This window comes from Sus scrofa, chromosome 5, assembly GCF_054392235.1.
Source record: "Sus scrofa isolate SSC_HxYL_T2T_F1_AM1 chromosome 5, Sscrofa_HxYL_maternal_Yorkshire_Landrace_v2.0, whole genome shotgun sequence".
In the NCBI taxonomy this organism is placed as follows: Eukaryota; Metazoa; Chordata; class Mammalia; order Artiodactyla; family Suidae; genus Sus; species Sus scrofa.
The window spans coordinates 14,183,853-14,206,070 of record NC_139387.1 but is presented as its reverse complement, the minus strand read 5'-3'; the positions used below and the strand labels follow the sequence as shown (position 1 = coordinate 14,206,070).

Below are 22,218 nucleotides of genomic sequence, written 5' to 3'. Positions count from 1 at the left end.
TTCCCCAGTAGTCTTCCACCTTGTCTTTTTCATCACTTAGCAGATGTAGATGCTTACAGAGAATTCTGAGGGCCTAGAGATGATGGAACCACAACATGGAAGGGGCCTGGCTGTACTTATGAGTAACCAACTCTGCTGAAGTTCTATCCCACTGAACTCTTAAATGACTGAGAAATGAGCTTCTTTTATATTAGGTTATCTAGTTTGTTTGTTTTCCCATAACAGTCAGTCTACCTTAAATGCACAGCAATAACCAAGAACTTTTAAAGGCATTTTCAAATTCTTAAGGTTTTAAAGGCATTTTCTTCCACAACTGGTAGTTTTCTCTACCGCCTTCCAAATAAGTGGACAAAGCTCCTTATGGCTGTAGGGTCTTTGGATTTTACCAAGCATTTGGACAAGTAATAGGATAGTTTCTTCCTTCCACACCACTAACCACGAAACTGTGACTCTCATCCAGTGTGGGAAGCTTTCAGATGGAATAAGTTGCCTGGGCTAGCCACAGCTCTGGTACCCATTAGCTCAGGTCTTCTCAACTAGTTCTGGGAGGAAATTATGCTCCAAGGTCCAAAAACATCACTTGTATGAAATGAATAAACTTCTGTCCCACCCATCTGTAATGGTATAAGGTATATACTATGCCTGGGAGAAAGGTAAAAACAAACACTCATACCATTTTCTAAGTGCTCTGGTTCAGATAGGACCCCCAATTGCAAGCCACTTCCTTTCTCTAAGCCTCAGTTTTCTCATCTGTAAAACCACTGGGTGGAATCAAGCAAACTTGGAACTTCTTGCCAGCTATAATTTGTAATAATTTCATTTTAAAAAGCAATATTTTGGGCCCAGGATGGGTCAGACACTTTCCCAGGTTATTTCATTTAGTTATGAAATAAAGAGGGACATAAATTTTTTTTTTCAAATGAAAGAGAAACTAGAGTTCCCCACCATTAGCTGCTTTCCACAAAGGTGGTACTCAATAAACTTTGCATGGGTAGCACATACACAGAGTATTACTCTAGCTTGAGATCTTGGTGAGCCTACAATCTAATTGGGAGGTGAAAACCACACTTGCAAAAACAAGAAACGTCCTGGAGACTGGGGCACAGAGTCAAGGCAGTCAGATAGAGGAAGGATGACAAGCAGGAAGAGGTCTATTTACCTTTCCTGACCCACCTCAAATCCCTGCTTCTCTGCAGACAGATGCACTCTGAGCACTTGCTGGGTACCAGACACTGGCTGGGTGCTTTGCCTTCATTACCCCTTTTAATTCTCATAGGAGTTCCACCAGGACCGAAGAGGTACATGCACATTGAGCCACTATCTTAGGCTCTGTGGTTTATGTGGCTACAGAGGCTACAATCCTTCCCCTTCACCCCTGCCCTCCCTTAGGCACAGCTCTGTCCCCAGCTTCCAGCTTTCCTGAAGGAGAGATGCTGGTATCCTGCCCTTTGACAGTCAAGAACCACAGGGTCAGGTCTCCTGGGACATCTTAGTTTGCAGGGTGCCCCCAGCAGAAGTGTCCCCCATTCAGCTGAGAGGTGTAGCGGAGCCCTCAATACATGAGTTGGAAGTTCTTGAGAGAGGACAGGCAGAGGTTTGCACAGCTGGAGGCCCTGGGGAAAGGCCTGGCAGCCACTAAAACAAACTGACCCCATCTGGAAGCAAAGCTCCCCCCTCCCCCCAGCCCAGGGACATGGAGGGAGAAAAGGAGGCAGGAAGTGGCTGATCTGCTTGTTCTCAGGAAGTTGTAAGGCCTGAGAGATCCTGTTCCCTGGAAACCAAAGATCTGGCGTTTCCTTAACTTGTGCTGCTGAGACTCCTGCAGCACACTCACCTGGCAAGATGTAAAAGGGGGTTTGGGGGCCATGAACATAATGGATCCAAATCCTAGCAGTGGGAAATAGGAATCTGCAGGTTAGACAAGCTTATCAGCTAGTTTTGATGCTCACTAAGGTTTCAAGAACAGAAAATTCCACTTTTCTGAAACAGTTCTAGCTAGTTCTCCTTTAGATGTCCTATTCATGTCTGCCATTTTGCTTATCAGGAATAAAATAATACTTGTAATTCCAGGAAAAAAATAATAAAGAGCTTAGTATCCATTGAGTGCTCATCATGTGTCCCGTGCTTTTCTAAACACATTAGGTGGATCAACTCATACAAATTTCCACAGCATCGTTATAAGGTAGGTACTGTCATTAGCTTTATATTACATATAAAAGAACTGAGGCACAGAGAGGCTAAGAAACTTTAAAAAGTCCCACAGTAAGGGGCTGGACCCAAATATGGACCCTGGCGGTCTGACTCCCAAACTTGAGTTCTGAACCCTTGTGACACGCAAACACTATATAAGCTTCTGTTTACCTGAAGATCCACTTGGTGCCAGACCCTGTGCCTGGGCACCTCATGCATTCAGCAAATATTAGCTGAATGTCTACTATTGCCAGAACTGCTCTAAGCTCTGGCCAGCCCAGGATGAGGGTGACATGAGTGAAGCTCTCACTTTGGTCACAAAATTTGAAGGGGTGGTGCCCCCAAATTTAATCAAGATAAATAACATTTAAAAAAATCAAATTGATAAGGTATGGCCCATGTCTGGGCAACTGTTTTGTAAATAAGTTTTATTAGAGGAGGATAAAGAAAGAACAAAACACTAAAAAACCCATGCCTTAATGGAGCTCACATAAACGACATCATCTGGTCCTTCCCACCCAAGGTCCCAAAGGGCTGGTATTATCACCTCACATCTACTACTCTCCCTATGGGTAGCTAATGCTGATGTAGGCTGACAACAGGCCAGACATGGTTTTTTAAAGTACTACAAGTATTATTTTGTTCCTCACAACCTTCCTATAAGGGAAGAATCATTATCACCCCCAACTTTGCAAATGATAAAACTAAAGCACAGAGACGTTTTGTAATTTGTCCGATGTCAATATAGCCAGCAAAGGGTGCAGCCAGGATTAGAACCCAGAGGCCACACCCTTAACAAGACATTTGTAAACTGACCCACATGCCAAATCTGGCTAAATCCAGACTACCACCTATTTTTGTAAATAAGGTTTTACTGGCACACAGTCATACGTATTCGTTTATGTATCGCAAATGTCCTCTTTCATGCCACAACCACAGAACTTAGTGGGGATTGAGACCATATGGGTTGCAAAGATGAAAATATTTGCTATCTAGCCCTTTACAGAAAAAGCATGCTGGCCCCTGCCCTTAAACCACTGTGGAATACGTGATTGGCATGACAGTTCAGAGTGACGTTATGCCCACAGTCACAAAAGAACAGAGATGGGATATGAACCCAAGTGTGTCTCTGAATACCAAAACTTGTCAGCTCTGCATGGCTATGTATACCCTGTGCCCCGATGGGTACCAATGCCTCCTGCTTGGCCCACAGAAGGCTTTCCATTAATGTTCACTGATGGATGAGTAGATGAGACTTAGCATATAATACTGTGCTGAGGCCAATCAAGCCTAGAGAAATAATTAGATAGACCCTACCTGGGAATGTCCAGTCTTACTTCTGTACCCATTAACAGAGTCTTGGCGTCTCCTTGCCATGATAATCTGCCCTAACAGCCTAAATTCATTGGTTGTTTTGGAGTGTTTTGAGGCTGTCTTAATTTTTGTATCTAGTATGCTGCTCATCCCATATTAGAGTACCTCAATGGTCTTCAACTAAATCCAGTGGTTAGTCGTGACACCCAGGCTAAACCACTTTGCTCTTAACCCTAGAGGACAGGGTCCTAGCTTTCAGACCAAGTCTTAATCAAAAGAATGAGGATTTGGGAGTTGGAGAAATCTGATTAAATTCTGGCTTCTTTTCCATCTGCTGTGTGATCCTGAGCAAATTCCTTCCCCTCTCTGAACCTCAGCTTCCAAACCTGTGCCATACAGTTTACTGCTGGGAGAGGATCCATGCAAAGCTGCTGGGCACACAACAGGCCTCAGTGGACAGCCCTGATTCTTTATTATGATGATCAAGACAGTTTAGGAGAGTTGTCTGCGGAAAGACCCCAAATCCATTATGCATGTTTTATCTTTGTGCTCCCAGGGTCTTGAATAAACAATGTCTTCATCCAGTTTTTAAAAGACACTAATTCCGCCTCAGAGTAACCACCCCCTCCCAACCCAGCTGAAATTTGGCCGGCTCTGCACCTGGCTGCTGGCCCGAATTTCCAAACACTGTTGGTTTAGCATTTCTCAAATGTACGCCATTAACACTACGAACTGGTCAGCTCTCCCTCCTCTCTGAGCTCAGGTCTGACTGGCACAGTGAGAGATGGAGCCAGGAGTGCAAGGCCAGCCTCCCCAGCTTGCCTTTGTGAAGCAGGGCGGTGTTGGGGTCAGTCTGCCTGGGACTGGGGGCACCTGTCAGCATTTGCATTAGAGGGTGCACCCAGGTCAGACACAGACACAGGCGGTGTGCTCGGAGACTGGGAGAAAGCGCATTGGAATGAGGGGGTCTGGGAAATGTGAACAAAATATATTCTCCTGGTTGCCACTTGAGGGGAAAAAACAAGACCTTGAACGAGGCTTAGCAAAAAGCCACTGCTCTGGGAATCAGGAAATAGCTCTGCTCTGGCATGGTCTCCAACTGACTCGCTGTGTGTCTTTGAGTAAGATGCCTGCCCTTTCTGTGGCACATTTATTTAAAGATAAATGGATTAGGCTGGGGCCCATTTTAAAACTCTTGCTTGGCAGCAGAATACTTTTTCAAACAAAGTTTTACTTGGAATTTTAACACATCGATAAAAGTGGAACTAATTCTTTGGGTGAAAGTGGCAGGGATGGGAAAAGGGGGAGTTGGAATCCTGCCCACTAAACCCCTGCAACAATCTGAAAAGAGACCAGGAGGTACCTCTGGGGAATAGGGTTTGAGCACCACATGACACAGTAGATGATTTATAAAATTTCATGTGCTGGTAGCTTCTGATCCTGGAAGCTACAGCTACAGCTGCAACTGCTGATAACAGCAATGGCTTTTATTTATTGAGCACCTTCTTCGTGCCAGGTCTGGACTTGATCTCTATGTGCTTTGCTTGAGAGTCAGTAGAGAGGCCTGATCAGAGCCCTGATTCAAATCCCAGCCTCACCAATCTAGCAGCTGTGTGACCTTGGGCAAGTTAGTTGATCTTTTTGTGCCTCAGATTCTTCATACAGAAAACAGATTGTTCAGAGAATTAAAGCAATCAATCTCCATAAAAGTGTATAGAACAGGAGTTCCTATAGTGGTTCAGCAGGTTAAGAACCCGACTAGTATCCATGAGGATTTGGGTTCAATCCCTGGCCTTGCTCAGTAGGTTAAGGATCCGGCATAGCCACAAGGTGCCACATAGGTTGCAGATGCGGCTCAGATCTGGCGTTGCTGTGGCTGTGGCATAGGTCGGTGACTGCAGCTCTGATTCGACCCCCTAGCCTGGTAACCTCCATATACTGCTGCTGTGGTCCCCAAAAACAAAACAAAACAAAAAATGCATAGAACAGACGCAAGTCTATAGTAACCAGCTGATATTAGACATTTTTTTCAGTTTTAGTTATTATATCTAATTTTTATAAGCACCACTCTGTTTCACAGATGATGGAATTGAGGCTCAGAGAGGTGAAGTGAGTGTCCATAGGTCACACAGTCAGTAGGTAGTGGAAGGAGGACCTGAATCCAGGTTTATTTAACTTTGCAGCCTGTGATCTTAACACTTAGTCAAAAATGCTTTGTTCTTGACCCCAAAGGTCAGAGTCTTAGTCCCAGTAGTTTGCTTAGGAGTTCCAAACCTAGATGGAAGGGTAGTCAACATTAACTATGACGAGTGATTTATGGCTGCAGGAGTTCTGGTGTCAGCAGGGTCTAGAGACTGACATCCTAGTGAATGTAGATTCCATGCAGAGAGAGATGGTGTTTGGTTGTCAGAGCCCAGGGCTGACTGATGGTCTTTATTAGGAAAAGGGCAGAGGCAGATCCAAGCTAAGGCATAGATGAGCAGAGAACTGGATAATTTTCAGCCCCCACTTGAAGGGCATCGTATATGTCTTTGAGCAGTGCACAAGATGCACAACCTTACACAATGACCCTTACTATTCTCCTGCCTCAGCATTAGGTGGGAGAAGCTCAGGGAGAGTATGAATTTGGCTGGAAGAAAGCGACAAAGAATGGTCTCAGCCTTGCCCTGATGTAGGTAGGAGCCCTCAATGAGGGGAAGGAGGATGTAGGCTGTGCAGTCAGAGAGCTGTGCATGATCGCCCAAAGCAAATGCAAGCCACAGGGTCACTTTATCTCTTTGTGCTTCTTTCTCTCAGCACAGAGGGTGGTAATAAAAGATGGCTGTATGGCTCTCCCTGGGGAGCTGAATGGGAGCCAAACCATCATATGGTGAACAAATGCTGTGATTGCCCAACTGCAGAGCTGCTGCTGTACATTACTAAATGGCACCAACCTCTTCTCTGACCCCCAGCCCCTGGAAATGAGTAGCCAGCCACCCACTCAGAAAGTCCCAGTACCCTGCCACCAATACAGGCTCAAACATGGACTCCAGCATTAAGAAAAAGTCAGGCGGCATGGTATAGTTGTAAGAACATGATTTTAAATTCAGACAGAGCTGGATAAAAATGCCAACTCCACCCCTCATGACTGTGGGACTTTGGGTAAGATACCGAACCTCTCTGAGCCTCAATTTCTCATCTATAAAATATAGTTTATGTACTGACCATGCAAGAAGGATGTAAGAATTAGGCACAGTGCCTGAGACACAGTAAATACTTTAAATAGCTATACATATAGTTCCTTCATTTAAGGAATATAGTCAATGAAGACAGACTCCAAGCCGCTGAGTACAAGGCACAGTGAATATCATATAGGAAGGTTAAGTGGTTTTCCTGAGTGACACCTGAGCTGAAATCTGAAGGATGAGCAGGAGTTTTCTAGGTGAAATGGGGAGGAAAGAACTTTCCAGGCAGAAGGAACAGAATATGTGAAAACCTGTGGCGGGAAAGAAAGGGTGAGTGTGGAAGAACTGAGCAAGATTTGATATGGCGGATACAGAGAGAGCAAGAGGCTGGCAGGTGTGTGAGGCCAGACCACAGGAGCCACAGTAAAGACTTTGGTCTGAGAATACAAGGAATGTATGGAAGAGTTTAAACTGATGAATGACACAATCAAATTAGTGTTTTGAAAAGCTCACTCTCTGAGTTCCCGCTATAGTGCAGTGGGTTAAGAATCTGACTGCAGCAGCTTGGGTCACTTCGAAGGTGTAGGTTTGATCCCTAGCCTGGCACAGTGGGTTAAAGGAACTGGAATTGCCATAACTGAGGCTCAGATTCAATCCCTGGCCCAGGAACTTCCATGTGCCATGGGTGTGGCCATTAAAACAAAAATAAAAACAAAAACAAACCCTCACTCTAAAAAGAGTATACACTACTGTATGATTTGAACTTTATGACATTCTAGAAAAGGCAAAACAATAGAAACAGTAAAAATATTAGTGGTTGCCAGGGGTTAGGGAAGACGGAGGGACAAATAAACAGAGCACAGGAGATTATTAGGGCAGTGAAACTGTTCCATAAGATACTATAATGGTGGATTTGTGCTGTTATATATTTGCCAAAACCCACAGAATGTATGACACCAATTTTTAATATAAACTAAGGACTTTGGGTGATAATGATGTTTCAGTGTAGCTTTGTCAATTGCAATAAATGTACTACCCATAGGGATGTAGATAATGGGGGAGGTTGTGTGGGGGGGAGGACAGGGGGGTATATGGGAACTCTGTGTACTTTCCTCTCAATTTTGCTATGGACCTAAAACCTCTCTAAAAACATAAAGTCTAACGGACTGGGAGTTTAGGGTTAGTAGATGGAAACTATTACATCTAGAATGGATAAGCAATGAGGTCCTACTGCACAGCAGAGGGAACTATATCCAGTCTCTTGGGATAGACCATGATGGAAAATAATATTTTAAGAAAGAATATTAAAAAATAAAAATACCAACTTTTCCTCAAAAAATATAAAGTCTATTAATTAAAAAAAAATCAGTCTGGCTGTGGTATAGAGAATAGATTAGAGGTGGGGTGGGGAGAATGTGGAGGACTAGTTAAGATTTTCCATTGCCTTGCTGGGTTCCTTAGGGACAAGTTACATAAGCTCTGAGAGCTTCAGTTTCTCCATCTGCGTTATGGGGACAAGAATACAAAGTAATGCAGTACATAGGAAGTACCTCACAGAGAGCCTGACACAAAGCAGGTATTCAGTTCACTCTGGCAGAAGGCAAAAGAATGTGTATGACACTGACAAGAATGGCAAACAGTATCAGTATCCAAGTTCAAAGTCCCACTGTGTATTGGCAGAGACAAAAGTATTTATCGGAGTGTACAGCCCAAGGCTAAGGCTAAGTTTCATGCTTTGAGGGAAATAACTCATAACAACTAAGATATAGTGAATGCTAAGTACCTGGTAGGTCCTGTGGTAAGTGCCTTTAGTGAATTAGCTTCTTTCATTCTTTCAACCACACCTCGGGTTAGGAACTATCATTATCTCTGTTTTGTATCTGGGGAAACTGAGGCACAGAAAGGATCATCAACTTGCCTAAGGTAAGTGACAAAGATGGTTTTAAAAGAAAATCCAAAGATACAAAGCTGAGTTAACTGAGGAAATAGGTTGTGCAGGCATAGAGCACTTATGAAATGGCACAAAATGGACTAGTCATGACCAAGGACTCAATCACACGGGGAGCACTATAGTAGAGCTCTTAAGAGCATGGGTGTAGAATTAGCCTTCCTAGGTTTAAATCCTGCCTCCAACTCTTGTCACGTAACCTCCTCTTTCTTAGGGGAGTTGTTAGCTACTCAGTGACTCAGTTTCTGCATCTGCAGTATGGGGATGCTACATACCATTTTGAGTCACTATATATTTCAGAGCAAAGGAGGACCACAAGCATTTCTAAGAAAGCAAGCTTGGGGCTTCACACAGGGTGGGGCTCAAACCTGGCACCCAGTCCACACTTATCAAGTACCACAATACCAGCTGGTTGCAATGATGAAAGCAGCACAACTTCTGCCCTCCAGGACCTCCCAGTCTGGGTTGGGGAGATAGGTCCAAATGCAGAAAATAAAATAAAAAGCAGTCAGGAAAGGAAGAGCATGCAGGGTGGGAGGGCAAGGAAGGGGAAGGCTGGCCATGTAGAGAACATTCACTCTGTTTCCGGCATTCGCAGACTCCCTCTTTCAGCCCTCAAAGTAGGCAACACCAGCATTTTACAATTGAATAATGTGGGAATCAGGGAGTGAGGTTCCTTGTGCAGGCATACAAACAGCGAGTAGGGACTTGAGATGTGAACCCTGGACTGCCTGATACCAATGCCAGTGTTGTTCCCAGTACCAAGGTGTGCTGACCAGCTGGAAGGGTGGTGTGATATGAAATCATGGGAGTCTGAACCCCACTCCCCTCCTCATTCGCTGTGTGACCTTGGACCTAGGCATTACCTTTCCCAGAAAGTGTCCTTTCACTTCTTTCAAAAAGGGATCAAATTACCTGCCACTGAGAAGTCCCTAGGCACAAGTAGCCTTTTAGTAAAAGGTGATTATGTCTGAATGAGAAACAGGATGCCAAAGGCAAAAGGGGGAAGTGACCATGGGGCAATTCCTCCTGCAGTGGATTGTGTCAGGTTGGGAGCAGGAGCCCTGAGACGGCAGAGTGTGGCCCAGCGCTGGAGCCATTCCTGGGAGGGAACGCAGGGGTTCTCCAGTGGCCTCCCAGGTCTCTCCGATAGGATCCCCAATTTCTATGATCCTGGGAATCAGGAGTCACACTGGTTTTCTCTGTTAGCATGCCGTTCCCTCTCCTGGGGGAGTTGGCAGATCTGCCACTGGCCTGTTGGCCAGAGACACATGGGCAGCAGAGCCTGGCATTTCTTTACAGGCTCTCACTGTCTCTTTCTTGGGCTGCTTTCTTCCCGTTCCCACGCCCCACCTCTGTAAGTCCCCAGGGATTCTGCTTTCTCCTGCAGTGCCGAGGGCAAAGGCCCTGGGCGAAGAGATAGATCGGGCCTTCCTCCGCCAAGGCTGCTCTGCTGGGACCCTCAATGCCTCATTGTCCCTGGCCTCCCAGACCCCGTCCCCTCCCCGGGAGAGAAGGCGGTGGGCGGCGTGCCGGTCAGCAAGTCCGCGCCTGGTGCAAGCTGGCTGGAGTCTTCTCAGTCGTGAGCTTTTTACTTTGCAAAGTTGTGAGATTCTTATTCATTCGAAGAGTCAGCCGGTCCTGAATGCCTTCAGCAAAGATTTCGGCGCTGTGCCAGACGCTGAGGGTAAAACTTGGAAAAACTGTCCTTAACCTGATCCTCAAGGAAGGTCCAGTCCAGTAGGAGACATGAGAAGTAAGTAATGACTACTGCTCTCCTGAATCTGTCACAATCCAGGAAGAGCAGTAAGAGCAAGAACACAGAGCCACTGGTTCAGGGCTGGCTCATCCCTTTACTCATTGAACATACAGTTATTGAGAAACTGATGGCCCTGTTCTAGGAGCTGAGATTACAGTAAAGCAGAACAAAGTCACTGCCTACCTGTTCTTCTGTTCTAGAAAATAATACAATAAAATAAATTACATAATAGTATATTTTATCTGTATCTTCAGTATAATAATTATATTACCAATACATAATTACTATATAATATACATTATAATTATAATATTAATATTATTATATTAATGTATGTATCTAATTATACAAAGCATATAATCTATAATAATATTATTATATATTATACATTATTACAATAATATTGCATTAATGCAGTATATTAATATATCTAATTTATCAGCCATCAATCAATCTTCTATCATCCATCTATCTATTTACCTATCTATAATTTCAGGCAGTGATAAATGCTTGAAGGAAAAAAAAAGCACAGTTGAGCCTCAAGTGCAGGGACAGTATAGTCTGGCAAGGTCTCTCTGAGGAGGTAGCATTTGATCAGAAATTTGGAAGGAAGTGAGAGGTGTAATGTGTAACGTGGTAACATCTGTAAGGTGTTTCAGGAAGGAGGAAGAGCAGGTGCAAGGACTGCCTACCAGGCGCCATTTACCTGCCTCATAGGGATCACTCTCGGAAGTAAGGACTACTTCCTCCCACTTTACAGATGGGGAAAACCAAGAGTGAGAAAGGTGGAGAGACTAATGCAGGCCTCCCAGCTTGAGAAGGGAGAGCTGGACCCATCCCAAGCAGTCTGCTCTGCCACACAGTGGGCTTTTGGCCATGAAGACCTGCAGCCTACCTGGGCAAGTCCTAGATGCTTTATGAGCACAGAGGAGGGGCACCAAATTCGATTTCGGGGAAGAAGGCAGAGAAGGGGACAGGAGTGCACCAGGCCAAGGGAGGTCTCTGCCTTCCTTCTTTGCCTCTTCTGGCCCCAAAGCTGCCCCTTACCTGTGTGCACATCCATTCAGTCAAGAGAGGGAGAGAGAGAGACAGAGAGACAGAGACAGAGAAGGGAAGCTCCTCCTCCAAATCCACAGGGCTCACTCTGCTCACTTTATTTAGGTTTCTACTCAAGTTGCCTCCTCAGAGAAGGCTTCCCTGATTACCCACCTCAAGTACCAGTCACTCTCCATCTCCTTTTCCTTCAACCTTTTCTCATGATCTGCCATTAGAACGCATATTTGTTTTCTTTTTTGTTGTCAGTTTTCTGTAGCTTAAATCTCAGTTCCACAAAAGCTATTGTCTATTTTTTTCACGGTTGTATCCCCTGGTACATCTTTAATAAATGAAAAAAAAAAAACAAAAAACAAAAAACAAAAAAAAAAAAACGGAAAGTAGGAAACGCTCAGTAGGTATGTAACCACTTAGGAGAACTGAAGGGAACACTTTTCCAAACAGACACAGGCACCAAGAAAGGAGAGCAGAAACTGAGCTCTTTGTGACTTGCTGGAGTGTGCCTGGCACTCTGAACTTGCTCAATAAATATTTGTCGAATGAATGAGTATCTGGAATTTGAAATTCCAAGTTCAGGAAGCTTGGAAGACTTTGAACAATTATGTGTGAAGTAAACATTATTTTATAATGTTCTTCGACGGGATGTTTTGAGAGTTCTCAGGATTGAGAGCTGATCCTGACACAAAAACTAATGTGTTAGGAGGGTTCAGACAAGTCAGCCTCCTCCCTGCCTCCTGGGCCACAGTTTGCCCATCTGTAAAAAGAGGACACACAGAAAACTCTAAGGAACTCTACTAACTCTGGACCTCTAAGATTTTGTAAAATAAATTCTCTTATGGGACAGGCCCACACAACTCCATCTTGCCCCAAACATCCTCCCTGGAAACTAAAAGCCTGGGGTGGCTATGGGGGTAGAGTTTTTAAGAGTCTTCAATGCCTTTCTGCAAGGTCCTATGTTACTTTTGCTTTCTGGCTCCCTCTCTTCAACCTTCTCTGAGGTCTGACCTTCTAATGAGCAGAGACACATTATCAGCCGCTGTGGTTTGAACGGGTGCCTGTAATTTAGTGTTGCCTAATGTTGGACACTGAAAGCAGGGCTTGCGTAATTAGGCTGGGGCCTCATTAACGTCTGCTTCCTTGGGTGTTTTTCATTCTTGCTTTCTCCTGTCCTGTATTTCGAATCCCATCTGTCTGTATGGACACGGCTGCCCTTTTTTTTTTTTTTTTTTTATTGCTCCATTGTGAAGCCAGGCTTGAATTTGGGCCCAGAATGGCCACAGCCATCCACAAGGCATGAATCTTAACATGCCCTGGAATGGCCCCTGCTCTGCTCTCTAAATAGAATTATGCAACTTTACTGAGAACCTGGATTGTCTGAGTTGCTCTTGAGCACCTCGAGCTGGCTGGCAGTCCACCCTCGGTTTGGGTGTTTGACAGAAACCAGAGCAAGGGGTGCTATCAACTTAATTACTATAATTATTCATGATTTAATCAACTCGTGTGCAATACTTTGCGATTTACAAAGCACTAGTAGAACGTGGCCGAGCAGAAAAGCGGACTGTTTTGTTTACTGGTGATTCCTGAGAGTTATTCTCTTTGGGGACCCTCCCGCCCCGACGCCATTCTTCTCTGCGCTGCTCTGAGCCCCTCTGTAGACAGCATCAATCGGCTCTCTTGCTCACTGGGCCAAGTGAGGCCCCAGCAGGAGATGGAGGGCAGAGGTGGTGGTGCTTCTTCCGGCTTCAGCGCCATGACTTTGGAGGTAGCCAAGTTCCTCTAAAACTATTGCTTCAACTGCATGTCCCTCCTGCCCAAGTCTAGCCTAAACCTACCAGATTTAGTCTAATAATTCTCCTTCCTCTCCTAATGATGATAACAGCTTCTTGCTGTTACTATTCGATGCCTCATGTTCTCTGAGCTCCACATATGCCTCTGTAAGTGATTCCTTCATTAGAATCTCTCTAAACTATTTGGGGGTGATTTTTGTTTTCCGCCTAACCCTTGTCTGATATAATTCTTAATATCTAGAATGGAGCCTGGAACATAGTAGGCCCTTAATAAACATATGTGGAATGAAGGAACAAACTTTCCACATACAACATCTCATTTAATCCTTATAAAAACTATGTAGAATATAATACTATTATCTTTTACATATGAAAAATCTGACATTCAGAGAGGTAGAATCTGAGGTCTGAGTGACAGATTTCTAAGAGAGAATAACACACACATCCTGCACCCCAAGTGGACCTGAGCCACACTCAGCACCAGGAGAAATTTCTATTTCCTCCTGCTTTCTGCACAGACTCAGAGTCCACTCATGCCAACTTGGGGTGGGCTCAACAGGACCAGATGCTGTGGTGTGGACAGAGGTAATGTAAGGAAGAGAATAACATTCCAGGGTTTGAAGACACTGGAAATACACTTGGCATAGACTCAGAGGCCCGGGCTCAAATCCAAGTGTTGTCTTTTTCTTCTCCTCCCTACCCCAGCTTTAGTGAGGTATGATTAACAAATAAAAGTTGTATAGATTTAAGGCATACAACATATTTTGTCATATATTTAAGGGGTACATGGTTTGATCTAGGTATACATTATGAAATGACAACCATGATCAAGTTAATTAACATGCTTATCACCTCACAGAGTGAAACATTTTTTTTTAAATGTGCTAAAAACACTTGAGCAATACTCCTGGTAAATTTCTTTCTTTCTTTTTTTTTTTGGTCTTTTTGCCTTTTCTTGGGCTGCTCACATGGCATATGGAGATTCCCAGGCTAGGGGTCAAATCGGAGCTGTAGCCGCCGGCCTACACCACAGCCACAGCAACGCTGGATCCTCAACCCACTGAGTGAGGCCAGGGATCAAACCCGCAACTTCATGGTTCCTGGTTGGATTCGTTAACCACTGAGCCATGACGGGAACTCCCTCTTGGTAAATTTCAAGTATATGATATATGATATATCATATATATTATATATATATTATATATATATGATATATTATTATCAAGATCTCCACATAACTCAAAGTGTGTACCCTTTGACCAACATCCCCCATTTCTCCCACTTGCCAGCAACTAATTACCACCATTCTACTCTTTGTTACCATAAGTACAACTTTTTTAGATTCTACATAAAAATGAGATCAGGCAGTATTTGTCTTTCTGTGTCTGGCTTAATTCACCTAGCATATGTTTTCCAGGTTAATCCATGTCATCACAAAAGGCAGGATTTCATACTTTCTAAAGGCTGAATAATATTCCTATATATGTGTCTGTATGTACATATATACACATGTCCATTAATCCACCAATGGACATATAGGTTGTTTCTACACCTTGGATACTATAAGTAGTACTGCAATAAACATGAGCACATAGATATCTCTTCAATATAGTGATTTTATGCCCTTTGGACATATCACTAGAAGTGGGATTTCTGAGCCATATAACTCCAGTTTTAATTTTTTTGAGGAACTTCCATGTTGTTTTCCAGAATGACTGTACCAATTTACACTCCCATCAATGCACAAGGATTCTCTTTTCTCCACCTCCTCATCCTCACTTGCTATCCTTTGACTTTTTGATAACAGCCATCCTACTAGGTATGAGATGATATTTCATTGTTGTTTTGATATGCATTTCCCTGATGATTAGTGATGCCGAGTATCTTTTCATATACCAGTTGGCCATTTGTATGTCTAATTTTGGGGGAAAAATGTCTATTCGGGTCCTTTGCCCATTTTAAAAATCAGGTTACTTGTTTTTTTGCTATTAAGTTGTTTGAGTTCTTTATATATCTTGGATATTAACCCCTTTTCAGAGAGAAGGCTTGCAAATATTTCTTCCCATTCTGTATGTTGCCTTTTCATTTTGTTGACTATTTTCTTTGCTGTGCAGAATTTTTTTAGTTTTAGATGAGTTTCCCTCCTATGATTTATTCTACTTTCATACAACTGTGGTCTGAAAATATACCTGACATGATTTCAATCTTCCTAAATTTTTAAAGACTTGTTTTGTGCCTAACATATGATTTATGTTTCATATGCATTTGAGAATGTATATTCTGTTGCTCTCAAATGGAATGTCTTGTGTATGTCTGTTGGGTCCATTTGGTCTAAAGTGTGGTTCAAATCCAATGTTTTCTGTCTGAATGATTTTCTGTCTGAGTAATCTATCTGGTGTTGCAAGTGGGGTCCCGAAATTCTCTACTAATACTGTACTGGTGTCTACTTTTCCCTTTATATTTGTTAATATTTGCTTTATATGTTTAGGTGCTCTGGTGTTGGGTGCATATATATTTACAATTGTTGTATCCTCTTGAACAGACCCCCTTTATCATTGTATAATGTCTTTTTTGTCTTTTATAACAGTTTTTTACTTAGAGTCTATTTTGTCTGAAATAAGCATAGCTACCTTGCTCTGTTTTGTTTTCTCTTTGCATGGAATATCTTTTTTTCCATTCCTTCACTTTTGGCCTATGTGTATCTTTAGAGCTAAAGTGAGCTAAAGTAGGTTATGCTCTTTTAAGCAGCATATTGTTGGATCTCTTCTTCTTTTAATTCATTCAGCCACTCTTTTTCCTTTTCATTGAAAAATTTAATCCATTTATATTTAAGGTAGTTATTTAAAGTACTGTTGCCACTCTGTTAATTGATTTCTGGCTGATTTGCCATTCCTTTGTTCCTTTCTTCCTCTCTTGCTGGGTTCCTTTGTCATTTGATGCTTTTCTGTAGTGGTGTGCTCTGCTTTGTGTAAGTACCAAAGTTTCTGCTTTATGGTCACCATGAGGCTTACATAAAACGCCTTATAGTTATAAGTATATTTTAAGCTCATAACAACTTAACCTCAATCATACAAAAACTACTCTTTTACTTGCTTCTTCCTAAATTTTATGTTTTTGATGCTACAATTTATACTTTTTATATTGTATATTCATTAACAAATCATTGTAGCAGTTGCTGTTTTCAATACTTTTGTATTTTAACCTTTTTACTAGAGTTAGAAGTGTTTTACACACCACTGTTGTAGTATTCTAATCTAACCAAATACTTACCTTTATCAGTTAGTTTTATACTTCACATTTTCATTTTACTAATTAGTGCCCTTTCCTTTAACTAAATTCCCACTGCCTAAAATTCAGATTCTTGGATCCCTTCAATATTTGGCTATTGAGTAATTATACTTTTGCATTCTACTCATAATAAGGAAATCACTGCCTCTTTAAGTAGCTCTAAATATGAAACAGTCTCCCCCTTGTTAAAGAGGCAGTCCAGTAAGTGGAGACACAAAGGCTCTGGGACCAACTGCCTAGGCTTGAATCCTAGTTTTGTTCCTTACTGGCTGAAGACCTTGATTCCTTTGCCCAACTTATTGGTGCTTCAGTCTCCTCATCTAGAAAGAGTGGATTATAATAGTACAAACTTTATAGGGTTGTTGAAAGGATGAAATGAGTCAATACATGTTAAGTGCTTGGAACAGTGCCTAGCATGTAGGAAATGCTATAAAGTGTTTGTTAAATAAATAAAAATTCATGAATTCTGTATATGCAATTCAAGCTGGCTTCATCCAAAAGGCCTTTTTTTTGGCTCCAGTTTGGAGATGAGTCTGGATCCAAGGCCTTGAATAATATCATCAGGTCATTGATTCTCTTTCTCTATCTTGGCCTTGTTTTCCTCTGCCTTGGCTTCATTCTCAGCATATCCCCCTGTCAAGGAGAAAGAGCCATGGCCACAGCAGCTCCAGGAGTCCATCCTACCAGCTAAGCAGCCCCAGCAGAACACATGTGTCTCACACCCAAGAGTTCCAGTGAAAGTCTCACATGAATTCTCATTGGCCTGGCTTGGGTCCCAGTCTTTTTTTTTTTTTTTTCCTTCCAGTGTGATATTCTGATTCTAGGGCTGGTTATTGCTGTCAGCTCTAGATACCATACAGATTGCAAGTTGGGTAGGTGCTGCCCCAATGGGAAAGCTAGGTGCTATTCCCCAAAGCAGGAGGAATAGGTGCTAGAGAAAAACAGCAGTGGTCTGCTCTATCATCCCTCCTGGTCATCTTCCCTGAAGGTGTTCCCCAAGAGCGAGACTTTGTAAGATCTAGGCCTTGCCCCTACTGCATACTTGGAAGTGCTTAAGGGTATTTGCAATGCAACACCTAAGTCTTTTCAGAAGAATATACTGCAAATCAAGAGCACTGCTCGATATTCCTGCTAGGACTTGGTATGGCGCCATATGCAGAGGAAGATTCTACTGACTCTTCACCACCAGGACAAAGTTTGAGTCAGGATGGGGCTACCTGGTTTGTGTGAACATTCTTGCAGGTCTGGCACTTGGTAACCTGTGGCTTGCCAAAACAAGCAACCTGACTGATACTGTACGCACCATCCTGGGAATGGACAAAATAAATCTTAACGTCCCCATGGACCCTTGAACCCAGGGCTTTGGCTATATCAGCACTGTCCTCACGGCCCTGGCTACTCAAGGTAGGGTCTTCTATCAGTAGCATCAGCAGCATCTGGGAACCTCTGTGCTCAAATCAAGTTCTGCAGGACTGGCAGCATTGGCTTCATCTGGGAACTGTAGGAAACTCAGAATTTCAGGTCCTACCTGAAGACCTAATGGATGGGGATGAATTTCAACAAGATCTCCAGGGTATTTGTATGCACATTAAAATCTGAAAAGCACTACTGCACTCATTTTCTTGGGCTTTTTTGGCAAGTACCACAAACTGGATGACTTAAAACAACAGACATTTATTCTCTCACAGTGCTAGAGGCTCAAAGTCTGAAATCAAGGTGTCAGCAGCATTGGTGTTTCTTCTGAGGGCTGATGGATAATCTGTTCTATGCCCATCTCCTAGCTTCTGGTGATGGATGGCAACCCTTGGCAGTCCTTGGCTTGTAATTTCTGCTTCCATCATCCCATGGCTTTTTCCCTGTGTCTGTGTCCACGTTTCCCACTTCTTATAAGGATACCAATCATTCAGGATTAAAGGCCCATCCTACTGAAGTATGACCTTATCTTATTACATTAGTAATGACCTTACTTCCAAATAAGATCACACTCTGGGGTAACTAGGCATACGTCTTTTTTGGAGGCACACAACTCAACCCATTATAAATATCTTCAAAGCCTGCCATTCCTAAATGCTGGGAGACTAGCTAATTAAGAATAACTTGAAACAGCTTTATAAATCTATTTTTATAAGCACTTTAATAAATTCTGGAAGATGGCAGGTCAAGAATGAGGCTTGGGATGTCCAGGAATCCTTTATCCTAATGGGTTACTTCTTATCCCCTAGTAATGCTTTTTACCTAGAAGTCTGTTTTCCCTCTGATATCGGTACAACTGCGCTGGCTAGCTTTCCTTTGCCCCGTAGTTACATGGTGTGTGCATGTATGTGTATGTATATGTGTGTGTGTGTGTGTATATATATAACTTATTCATACTTTATTTAATATTTAATTTATACTCTTATTTAATATGTGTATTTTTATTTCCATCTTTTAACTTTTAAACTTTCTATATTCTTATGTTTTAGATGACTCTCTTGACGGGAATACAGTTTTATTTTAAAGAAATATACTCTGAAAATATTGCTGCAGATGCTCTGTAAATTAGAGCCTTCAGTTCATTTACATTTAATATAATCACTGATATGTATTGGTGACACAAATATTTAGCACCTTGTAGGATACTTTGAGGAAGTTGTAGTTCTCACAAGTGACCATGAGAGGGCGACTCTACAGGACTCCCAGGCAAACAGCCGTGAAAGGACAAAGGGAACCAGGCATTTGCTTTATGGGTTCCACTACGGCTTCCAAAGGTGTATCTTCCCTATAATGTTCGGCATCCTCTGACCACGGGCAAAACAGGGATATGGGATTGGGGACAGGAGTGTGGTGAACTGGTGGACAAAAGAGTAGTCCAATGGCCATACCCATCCATGGGGTAAGTAAGGGTGGCTAAAGGCATTCAGTGGGTTCAGGGCAGAGACTATTTAGCAATTTGCACAGAACAGTTTCAATATTTTAATAACCAGTACTGCTGTACACATCATTCAGAATATCAGTCTACTGATATATATGGATTTAAATCTATCATCTTCGTCATTATTTATAAATCCTGTTCTTTGTTGGTTTTTCTCTCTTATCTTCTTTTATTATTTCTATTTCTCTCTCCCATCATTTTAAAGTACTACATTCTGTGTCTATCTTTTTGGAAATTACCATAGAGATTACATTTAATTTTTCTTTAATTTTCATGTTCAATTTTTCAAAATCTGTTATTAATCAATACATTGACCTTCCTCTCTTCCTCAGAATACTTTAATTCCATTTAGCCCCAGCCCTACTAACTGACTATTGTGTATTTTAATCTTTCCTGAATTTTTAAATATGTAAGATATTATTATTGTTGCTGTTGTTTGAAAACAATGCTTATTACCATTTCTACCTTCTTTGCTTTTCATGTCTTCTCACTAATCTATGTTACTCTGGGATCATTTTCTTTCTGCCTAAAGTCCATACTTTACAATTTCCCCTTAGTGAGGGGCTTCTCTCACTAAGAGAGAAGTTTAAAAAACTGTGTTTTTATTTTGCCATCTTTCAGAAAATACATTTCCCTGAGGATGGCGATTATTTTCTTTCAGCACAATGAAGATATCTTTGCATCCCTGCTGCCTGGGAGCCAGTCCGTTATACCAATCAAGTAATCATCTTGATTTTTCCTTTGGCTAACTTTTTATTTTTCATCATCTTTCTGCACTTACACTATCCTGTTTTGGTGGTAGAATTCTTTTTGTTGATCTTGTTTGAAATTTGTTCAGCTTATGATTTTGGTGGTTTGGTATCTTCCTGAAAGATTCTTAGCCATCATTTCTTATTATACTGCCTCTGCTCCATTCACTTTTCCCTCTTTTTCTGCAATTCTGGTTAAATGAATGTTAGACCTTCTCAGGAGATCTAACCATCCCTTTTGAATTTCCAATCTTTTTCTCTCTGTGCTTTATTTGGGATAATTTCTTTAGATCTACTTTTCACTTCATTAACATCTTTTCAATGGTGTTTAATATACCATTAATTACAACACTTCCAGTAATTTTGGCTACTATAGTTTTCATTTCTATAAGTTCTATTCAGTTTTAATAAAATTAGTTTGTCATTAAATTTTTTTGGCTGTGCCTGCAACATACAGAAGTTCCTGGGCCAGGGATCAAACCCATGTCACAGTTGTAACCCAAGCCACAGAAGTGACAATGCCTGATCCATAACCTGCTGAGCCACCAGGGTCCTGGTTGTGCCATCTTTATAGTTTCCTATTCCCTGCAGATATTTTCCAACCTGATTTTCTTTTCAACTTAGTAGTAGGATTTTTTTTTCTTTTAAAAATGCATGTGTCTTATAATTTTAATATCTGGTGTCTTTGAGGGTCTCTTTCTGAATATAGCTCCTGTCTCTTCTTACTCGTGGTGTCTGTGCATGGTTATTTTTGACTCTGTGCTAGCTATTTTACAAAAAATTATTTGAATTATTATTTTAAGCCTAGGATGAAAATGCTTTCCACTACATAGGATTTACTTTTACTTCTGGCATGTCTGAGATTATCATAAACTAAGTTTAATAATTGAGCTTTCCTAGAAGACCAAGCAAAGTGCAATTCAAGCTGAAGTGACTTGCATTCACCTTGAGATGTAGTCCTTTGGGACCTCAGCTTATTTGGGGTACAGCCTACCATTACACCTTGAGTAATCCTGGGAATTGATTTCTTTCTCCCTTGCACCTGCTAGGCTGTCAAAACCAATGTTCAAATTTTCTATACTCTGCAAATACTCTAGAAAAATTTAGCTTTTGTACTCATTGATCTCTCTGTATTTCCATCTCCCCATTCTTCTTTTCCTCATAATTCCATACTGCATGTCAATTCTTTAAAGCCTTTAAAGATTATCATTATATGAAACCACCTTTATATTGTTTTCAGATAATCTAGAGTTGGTCTACCATTACTAGAAATAGGAAGTCACATAACGTCTTCCTTGACACACAGCAGGGACTCAGTAAATGATGGCTGAATTAGTTGCATTATCGTAATTTCCCATTCTCCTTGTTTTTGCTTGTCTGTTTGTACAAAGATTGTTTCCTATTCTTAGAACAAACAGAATACCCATATTTTACCATTTGACAGATCAAATGCCACCTTTTCTTGAAATTTCTTCCTGTTTTCTTCACTTTCCCAAATCTGAATCCTATTTCTTCCCCTAATCTAAACTCTCAAAAAACTTCTTCTGTATCTTTCTCTGGGTGCTTAACTAGATAGAAATATTTTAATATACATTTATCTCTCCTGTAGATTTATACTTTCTTGACATTTCTGGGCTTCTGAAGAATTCCCTCACTTCTCCTCCAGCTCAGCATATACTATAAACAGATTCTTTGAAAAATATTATATCCAGTACTTTTCAATATGGTGTCCTGGGAGGGGATTCTCTGAACATTTATTCTGCCATATTGCTGGAAGCAGGATGCAGCCTATTCTAAAAAACTCTTACATTTGTATAGCATTTTAGAATAGAAGGGTGTTCTCACATACATGCTTTCTACTTCCATGGGCTATCATCATGCTGCAGACGAGAACCAGTGGGCAAGAGCTAAATAATATTCCCTAATAGAGCCACAAAGCCAGGAATGAAGCCCAAGTCTTTTCTTTCAAGCCCAGGGCATGGTTTCTTCCCTATATTATTTGCGCCATTAGTCATTCCTATGCAATAACACCTAAAACTCTCTGGAAGCAGACAC

The 22,218-nt window shown here is 41.8% G+C and overlaps 1 protein-coding gene across 11 annotated transcripts in view; it reads right to left on the bottom strand.

The window, feature by feature from the left end:
- The window catches only part of SYN3 (synapsin III), a 483,026-nt gene that overhangs the window by 366,279 nt on the left and 94,529 nt on the right, over positions 1 to 22,218 (bottom strand). The window lies entirely within an intron of this gene.